The following is a 10,019-nucleotide window of genomic DNA, read 5'->3' as shown; positions in this document are numbered from 1 at the left end:
ATTTAGGAGTCTTCACTGATTGACTACACTGCATGTCTGTCAAAGGCACCTAGATAAGGAGGCTGTCTGCAGAAGCTTAGATACAAGGTAATCACAGAGGTAAAAATCATATTAATATAACTATGTTGGTTATGCAAAAACGGGGAATGGGTAATAAAGGGATTATCTATCTTTTGAAATATGAAACATTTTGGTGTAGACTGTCCCTTTAATATCCTGAAATATGTATAATGGTATCTTATAATAATTACCTATGATAAACCAGACTACTGTCTAATCTTGGTGGAAAAGAGAAATATTAATTTGACATGGGATAAGTAGTAAAGTTAACTATGAAAGTTTACAAAGTCATAGCTAGAGTAATAATATTAAGAGGTCCACAATAGTAGCACTTTATAGGATACCGACAGTAACATGAATATAGTATGTCTAGGGCAGTAAATCTGTAAGACTCTGAGATGTATGCTTTATAAAGTTGCCCTAGATATAGCGCAGTTAAAGGGTATCATGCCCTATTAGACCTAAGATTAATATAAAAAGTCCCACTGGGGTTTCTGGAGCGTGTAAATTGCCCATGACAGAGTATGAAACGAAGAAAAGAACTACAAATATAAAATAGAATATAATAAAAATATAATTTATAGATTATAGGGGGCTTCTGGATGAACTCCTCTCCTGGGGAAGTGCCAACTATAGGCAATGTGGGAAAAGGGAATAGGGTTATGACCCGTAGGCAACAAGTACCAACGGTAAAGGGAGGAGAGTAGCCCAGCAGGGATAGATGATTTGTGATAACAAGAAGATCCGCGTAGGGACAAAAAAGTTATTTGCAAGAGAAAATATCAGTATAAACCGTATGACGTTCGATGCCCTTTGATGCAAGTATCCATGAGGGAGGGTAAGCCATCAGGGGATCATTGCTGTTTGTATGGGCTCATGACTAGAAGAGTCATGCCGTTCGTTATTGAGGAAAGTCTGGAACATCTGTTCATAAGAAACATATGGAATAGGGCAGAAATTACGTTAGTTTTTCAATTAAGGGGGGGAAAATAGCAATGCTAATCTGGACATTTTTATAAGGTAGACCTCCTGGGAGGCTGGGCATTAGGTAAACTCTGATCTGGTCCCTGAGGACCTTACATATATTTCCTGATACAGATATGACAAGTGTTGCCTGACAACAAATCTTAAGAGGACAGTTGTGCCGATAGTAGAAACTAATGCTGGTAAGTGTTACTGTACGAGTATGCAGGGGTTACTTATCCCCAGCCTATGAGGGGGTTGCTTATATTAGGAACAGAGACATTTTGATTGGCATGACATTTATGTTATGGTGTTAAGTATAGCTGGCTATTCAAAGCTAAGCACTCGTTCACACATCTTATATATCAATAGCAATAGGAGCTGATGTAATTTAGGATATAGTATAACCAGAAAGCTTTCTGAAGATATAAACACATGCTTAAGGATATATACATATCATCAGCCCATTCTGCGCTCTAAAATAGTCTAGTACAGTATGTAGTGTCAAACTTACTGAAAGATAACACAAACTAAAACAGTAATGTATTGTCCCACCTACTTGGATAAAACATAAGAAGAACAGTGGTGTCATGGAGTGTATAAAACAAAAGAAACAGTGTTATTACTAGAGGCAATCCCACCTCCCAAAACATTGCACGGAAACGTTGATAGCACAGAGTTTGCTCCAATGCTCGTGTGGCATCTCGTTAGAGTCCTGAGATATGGGGCCATAGTAGGGTTCGGGAGAGACAGGTGTTTAAGTCTCTCTGAAGGCAGTAGTTGCTAGCACAATGTACACCTTAGGGATCAGAGGAAATCATGCTGAGCCAAGGTGATAATGGTCATAAGTCTAAAACATTTTCTAATTGTCCACAGTGAGAATAACAACAGGAAAGTCACAACTGGTTGTCAAAGCATTTCTTCAACCCGACATATGCAAACAGTGGATGGAAAACTGCATTCTAAATATAAAGTTATCAGTCTACAAACCTCTCGTGTAGGTGCGAACCAGGTTAGAACTATAACGGCTCTCAACGGTGGCAGGACAAGTCAGCAAGGCACTCCCTGCGTTAAGTGCGGTTTTAAAATATAGAAAGGCAAACTTAAACTGCAAAACATAGGTAACTAGGAAGAAACAGTATCTTTGGTCTAGTCCCAGAGTTGTAACCTGTGGAACCTTATGATGATGTGGTTGATGGGGTAAAGTTAACCCACTCCGTCTTTATGGAGCTTACGTGGAAGGCAGATATAAATAGATAGACCAGGGTCCCACACTGTCCTCCAACTTGCATTCAGATCGCTAGAGTTTGCATGGGTATCACAGAAGGCGCTCTGAAAAAGCACTGCGAAGGAGCCCTCAGAAGTAGCGTTGTTCCCAAACCAAGTGTTAGGCGGCCGAGTGAGATGTATAGATCGGCAGTTTTTGCTGACATAAGGGTCATAAAAGGATCCGGTAGATGGCTGATGAGCTAGGGGCTCGATGGAGCGCGTTAGGGAATCTGAAGTTAGAGCCTCTGTGTTGTACATGTCATCAGAATGATCTCTTACCAGATCAGGGTTACCGGAGCATGTCCATTCTATGCCCGTGATTAGCCCGGTGTCCTGCTGACTGTAGATCTCAGCGTGCGTCTCAAAAGTAGCATCAGGCAGTCCAACTTGTACCCTCATGTCATGTAAGCTAGGAAAGCTTTGGGTTAAGGTTTCGGCTTCCGCCTTTTCATCGGTGTCACTACACTCGTCTCTCAACGTGCTAATGAGAGAGTGAAAGTGTGCGTCCATTTTGTTTGCTAGCAGCATTAAAAGAGCTGTTACCTCCATTATAGAGTTAAGACGAGTTATGTTGGTTAGGCAGAAGACACTTCCTTCGCTGTATGAATATAAATAGCTTGCAGAGTGTCAAGCTTGCTGAACCATCCTGTCCATCGCTCTGTTCCAGATCTTAAAGTACCATGTGGGTTCCGGCAGGTGCTGTGATTATATAGTGATCTCCGGAGTAATTTGAGCCAAAATAGAGAAGTTGAAGGCTCCACTGGTTCCCTGTATCCCCATATACATTTTAAATGGCTTTTGATAAATATGATAAAGTATTTTAGTCACTTTTCTTCTGAGTTATTAGAGGAGGTCTGGGTACATGCGACTATCCGCCTCGGTAGTTGGCTCCGTCCCCCAAGAAATATGTATTTAAGAATAAAAAGGACATACTCTGCTATGTGAAGTACATTTGAATGTGAAATATTAATTTTTCATGTCGGGTTAAGCGCTCTTGAATATACGCAGTCGAGTAACAGCGCAAGAAGTTAACGAGGTTGCAATATTTTTTCACGCAAACCTTTTACTTTCAACTTGTAATATGAGTCCAACCCAATGCACATGAAAAGCCTTTGACTAGTAAAGTTAACGCGCAAGCGGGTACGCTAAATAGTGCTCCACTTGTAATCTAGCCCTATATGTGATGAGACGCTTTGAAATGAATCAATGGCATCAAGTAAATTAAAAGGCATCTCAGTATTTAACATTAATCAGTGTAAATATTTTCATTTTTGTCAATGTGATGTAAACTGTAAAATACTATAAATGCATAATTACATGACCGTCCAGCATTAAGAACACAGATGTGCAGCGACAGAAATTTGTCAAGTGTTGTGCCACAGTTAGCAAAATTTTGAGAACCACTGAGAGAGAGTATACTATTTTAAAAAGCTTCACAGTTTACTTCTTTATTAAATGTACTACGTTTTTTGATGAAACTTTCTATTAAAACATACTCCTATTGACTAGTCTGACCTCTAAGAGATAATTTTACCTTCCAGTCCTATACCGCTGAAAAATTGGCCATTGTGCGTGGAATGGCCGGTAACGCATATTACGTGTCGAGGAGGTATAGCTATATTGCAAGCATTTTAAAGCAAAAGAATAGCGTTCCCAAAATCATCAACCAGAAGAAGATATGTAAGTTAAAATATCCATTTTATTAGTAACATAGTTAAAAAGATCAAAAGGGCACAGCACAGAATCCGCAGCTGACACGTTTCCTGCCTTTACGGCACTTCCTCAGAGCTGTGTTACAGGTGGAATTGCAGGCCTTAAATTGCAGGTAGAGCTGCTCACCTGAAGGATAGGATTAGAGAACATCTGCTTTCTTTAGAAGCAGATGTTCCTAAGACTCCAGTGGCAAAACATTTTGCCAAACATGCTGGGGGTGCAACATCCTTCAGGTTTCAAGGTATTGACCAAGTTATGCCCAATCCCAGAGGTGGAGATAGATATTTGTCTTTAAGCAAAAAAGAAGTTTTCTGGATCTATACCCTTAAAACAGGACATCCCACAGGCATAAATAAAATCAGTGATGTTAAGTTATTTATAGATAGGAGTTAATAGTTAATACATTTTGTCTATCAGAGATGTTAACTTCTTGCTTTGATGGGACATCCTAACATATTTTAAGACTCTATTACAGTGAGATAGTAACACTAAATAAGGGTGACATATAATTAAAAAGTTACATTTATATTGTTTATACTTGGTTTATTTTTGTCATTCCTGCTTTGGAAAGTTACTGAGATAATTGAATCAATATTTTCTTGTTCCTTTTAACCAGTATATGACCAACAACTAGAAATATGGATGTTAAACACATACATAAATTCCATTCTGATTTTGGGTAGAATTGTACGTACATTTTTTCATGTTTTTACTGAGTGTTGTAATTTTTAGGTCGATGTATATGTTATTTGAAGACTCTTTGAAGTGTAATTATATATTGTTTATAGATTATTGCATGTTCAGCTGCCTGACCATGGGTCAAGTACCGAGACAGTTTTTCTGTCTGATGATTGGTTCAGGTGAGCAGCTCTACCTGCAATTAAAGGCCTGCAATTCCACTTGTAACACAGCTCTGAGGAAGTGACGTAAAGGCAGGAAACGCGTCAGCTGCGGATTCTGTGCTGTGCCCTTTTGATCTTTTTAACTATGTTACTAATAAAATGGATATTTTAACTTACATATCTTCTCCTGGTTGATGATTTTGGGAACGCTATTCTTTTGCTTCAATATTGGATTACTTCTACAGGTGCGGAGTGGAGAGCCCCATTGTTTTCTAACATTACAGCCTGTGCCGGGAATACAGCGTCGGCACTGCATCAAGGTCTTGCACTCTCACAGTGAGCACAAGCTATATTGCAAATCCAGGATTGGCCGCTCGTGACTACACTATAACAAAGAGAGTTTGGATGGAAGAGGGGTAAGCCTTGTTGATGTAAAGACATTTTCTTATTTACACATGGCTAGATTACGAGGCCGGTCCCAACGCTGCTTTTTAACACCCGCTGGTATTACGAGTCTTGAAATGACAGGCTCACCGCTCACTTTTTTGGCCAGACTCGGAAATACTGCAAATCCACTTACGTCAATTGCGTATCCTATATTTTCAATGGGACTTGCATAGCGCCGGTATTACAAGTCTGACAAAAAGTGAGTGGTAGACCCTCTCCTGTCAAGCCTGGTACCGCATTTTAAAGTCAGTAGTTAAGAGTTTTACACTACAACGCCGTAGCATAAAACTCTTAACTAAAGTGCTAAAAAGTACACTAACACCCATAAACTACCTATTAACCCCTAAACCAAGCCCCCCCCCCACATCCCAAACACTAAAATAAATATTTTAACCCCTAATCTGCTGAATCGGACATCGCCGCCACTATAATAAATATATTAACCCCTAAACTGCCGCACTCCCGCATCGCAAACACTAGTTAAATATTATTAACCCCTAATCTGCCGTCCCTAACATCGTCGGCACCTACCTACATTTATTAACCCCTAATCTGCCGCCCGCAACATCGCCACCACTATATTAAATGTATTAACCCCTAAACCTAAGTCTAACCCTAACCCTAACCCCCCCCTAACTTAAATATAATTACAATAAATCTAAATAAAATTACTACAATTACCTAAATAATTCCTATTTAAAACTTACCTATAAAATAAACCCTAAACTAGCTACAATTTAACTAATAGTTACATTGTAGCTATCTTAGGGTTAATTTTTATTTTACAGGCAACTTTGTATTTATTTTAACTAGGTAGAATAGTTATTAAATAGTTATTAACTATTTAATAACTACCTAGTTAAAATAAAGACAAATTTACCTGTAAAATAAAACTTAACCTAAGTTACAATTACACCTAACACTACACTATAATTAAATAAATTAACTACATTAAATACAATTAATTACAATTAAGTAAAATTAACTAAAGTATGAAAACCCCCCACTAAATTACAGAAAATAATAAAATAATTACAAGATTTTTAAACTAATTACACCTACTCTAATCCCCCTAACAAAATAAAAAAGCCCCTCAAAATAAATAAAAAGCCCTACCCTACACTAAATTACAAATAGCCCTTAAAAGGGCCTTTTGCGGGGCATTGCCCCAAAGTAATTAGCTCTTTTACCTGTAAAAAAAAAAGTACAAATACCCCCCAACATTAAAACCCACCACCCACACAACCAACCCTACTCTAAAACCCCCCAATCCCCTCTTAAAAAAACCTAATACTAACCCTTGAAGATCACCCTACCATGAGACATCTTCACCCAACCGGGCAGAAGTGGTCCTTCAGACGGGCAGAAGTCTTCATCCAAACCGGGCAGAAGAGGTCCTCCAGAAGGGCAGAAGTCTTCATCCAGATGGCTTCTACTATCTTCATCCATCCGGCGCGGAGCGGGTCCATCTTCAAGACATCCGAAGTGGAGCATCCTCTTCATCCGGAGTCTTCTTACTAAATGACGGTACCTTTAAGTGACGTCATCCAAGATGGCATCCCTTCAATTCCGATTGGCTGATAGAATTCTATCAGCCAATCGGAATAAAGGTAGAAATCATCCTATTGGCTGATGCAATCAGCCAATAGGATTGAAGTTCAATCCTATTGGCTGATCCAATCAGCCAATAGGATTGAGCTGGCATTCTATCTTTAGATAATTTTATTTAATTGTAATTAATTGTATTTAATTTAGTTAATTATATTTAATTATAGTGTAGAGTTAGGTGTTAGTGTAACTTAGGTTTTATTTTACAGGTACTTTTGTATTTATTTTAGCGAGGTAGTTATTAAATAGTTAATAACTATTTAATAACTATTCTACCTAGTTAAAATAAATACAAACTTGCCTGTAAAATAAAAATAAACCCTAAGATAGCTACAATGTAACTATTAGTTATATTGTAGCTAGCTTATGGTTTATTTTATAGGTAAGTATTTAGTTTTAAATAGGAATAATTTAAGTAATTGTATTAATTTTATTTAGATTTATTTAAATTATATTTAAGTTAGGAGGGGTTAGGGTTAGACTTAGGTTTAGGGTTTAATAACTTTATTATAGTGGTGGCGACGTTGTGGGTGGCAGATTAGGGGTTAATAAATGTAGTTAGGTTGCAGCGACATTGGGGGTGGCAGATTAGGGGTTAATAAATATAATGTAGGGTTCGGCGATGTTGGGGGCAGCAGATTAGGGGTTAATAAGTATAATGTAGGTGGCGGCCCTGTCCGGAGCGGCAGACTAGGGGTTAATAATATAATGTAGGTTGCGGCGATGTCAGGGACGGCAGATTAGGGGTTAATAAGTGTAAGATTAGGGGTGTTTAGACTCGGGGTTCATGTTAGGTGTAGACATAAAAAGTATTTCCCATATGAATCAATGGGGCTGCGTTAGGAGCTTTACTCTGCTTTTTTGCAGGTGTTAGGTTTTTTTTCAGCCAGCTCGCCTCCATTGATTCCTATGGGGAAATCATGCACAAGCACGTTTTACCAGCTCACCGCTAATGTAAGCAGCGCTGGTATTGAGGTGAGATGTGGAGCAAAAGTTTGCTATTCGCTCACTTTTTTAGGTTAATACCGGGTTTGTAAAAACCCGTAATACCAGCGTTGTCTATAGGTGAGCGGTGAGCATAAACTGCTTGTTAGCACCGCACCCCTCCTAATGCAAAACTCATAATCTAGGTGACAGTGAGGTGTATATGTTGTTAGCCCCATGATAGCCGCTTACAGTGGAACTCTGGGAGAGTTGATTTCACAGAGGGGCATTTAAAACAGTATACTTATGGTTATAACTTTGAAGATTACTCTTTGACAAATACAGATGTGTTTCTGCAAGTATTTTAGCCTGTAACGCAACTTCCATTCCGCACTCAAAAAATTACGTTTGAGTGCAGGATTTTCCATAGCGCTGTATTACAGGTTGTGCGGTCCTGCTAAAATGCTTGCGTTATAGCCTATACCAGGGTTCTTCAAACTCTTTTTCCCAAGACCCAGTGCAATGATACTATATACCTTCGTGACCCTATTTGTATCTTTGGGGGCCGATTTACTAACTATCAGACGGACATGATCCTCTGTAGCGATCATGTACACCCAACATCGCTAAATGCCGTCAGCATACACTTAAGACTGCTGCTTCTTAACTCCGTTTCCGGTGAGTCTGAAGGCTTGTGTGGAAACAGGGGTATACAGCCCCATTCGGGCCCTGATAAATTGGCCCTTTAGGCTGAAAATTTCAAAAGTATTATGCAACAAGATAGCTGTTGGAAAAGTGACTACAATGTGTGTGTACAATATTCCTCATTGTAGTCAAACACACATCACACACTCTCAAACAACACACACACATCACACACTCATACAACACACACTCATACAACACACACACACCTGACAAACTCTCATACAACACACACACACACACACACCTCACAAACTCTCATGCAATACACACACCACACAATCTAATACAACACACAAACACCACACACACTTTCATACAGCGCACACACACACACAACACACCACACACACTCTCCTAGAACACAAAAACACACAGGTCGCGACCCAGTAAACATGTTGTTGCGACCCAGTAATGGGTCCCGACCCTTGGTTTGAAGAACCCTGGCCTATACTGATACGATCCATTCCGTTATCTGAGACAAGTAGTTATGGATTTTGTGAAACAAAAATGTTTCACAAAACTCATAACTAAAATGTTACAAAGTACACTAACACCCATAAACTACCCATTAACCCCTAAACCACCACCCTCCAGCATTGCAAACACTATATTAAACCTATTAACCCCTAATCAGACCCCCACCCACCCACATCGCCAACACTAAATAAATCTAGTAACCCCTAATCCGAAGCTCCCTGACATCGCCAACACTAAATAAAATGATTAACCCCTAATCCTGCTGCCCCCTGACATCGCTGACACTAAATAAACCTTTTAACCCCTAAACAACCAACCCCTCACATCATAACTAATAAAGAAACCCATTAACCCCTAAACCGCCGGCCCCCCACATCGCAACTAATAAATAAACCTATTAACCCCTAAACCGCCGGTCCCCCACATCACCAACACTAAATAAATCTAGTAACCCCTAATCCGCTGCTCCCTGACATCGCTGACACTAAATAAAATGATTAACCCCTAATCCTGCTGCCCCCTGACATTGCCGACACTAAATAAACCTTTGAACCCCTAAACCACCAGCCCCCCACATCGCAACTAATAAATAAACCTATTAATCCCTAAACCGCCGGCCCCCCACATCACAACTAATAAATAAACCTATTAAACCCTAAACGCCGGACCCCCACATCGCAAAACACTAAATTAAACTATTAACCCCTGAACCTAACACCCCCTAACTTTAAATTAAAAGTTACAATATAACTATCTTAAAATAAATAAAAACTTACATTAAACTATAAATTAACCTAACATTACTATTCTAAAAAAAATTAATTTACACATTTAAAAAATCTAATAGTACGAAAAAAATTAAAATCTAACATTTAAAAAAATAATAAACACTAAATTACGAAAAATAAAAAACTCTAAGATTACAAAACATTATAGATGAAATTATGAAAAATAAAAACAATTACACCTAATCTAATAGCCCCCCAAAATAAAAACACCCCCTAACCT

Source organism: Bombina bombina, chromosome 3 (genome assembly GCF_027579735.1).
Source record: "Bombina bombina isolate aBomBom1 chromosome 3, aBomBom1.pri, whole genome shotgun sequence".
Taxonomy (NCBI): domain Eukaryota; kingdom Metazoa; phylum Chordata; class Amphibia; order Anura; family Bombinatoridae; genus Bombina; species Bombina bombina.
The sequence above is the reverse complement of the archived record's forward strand: the minus strand, read 5'-3'. Positions refer to the sequence as shown.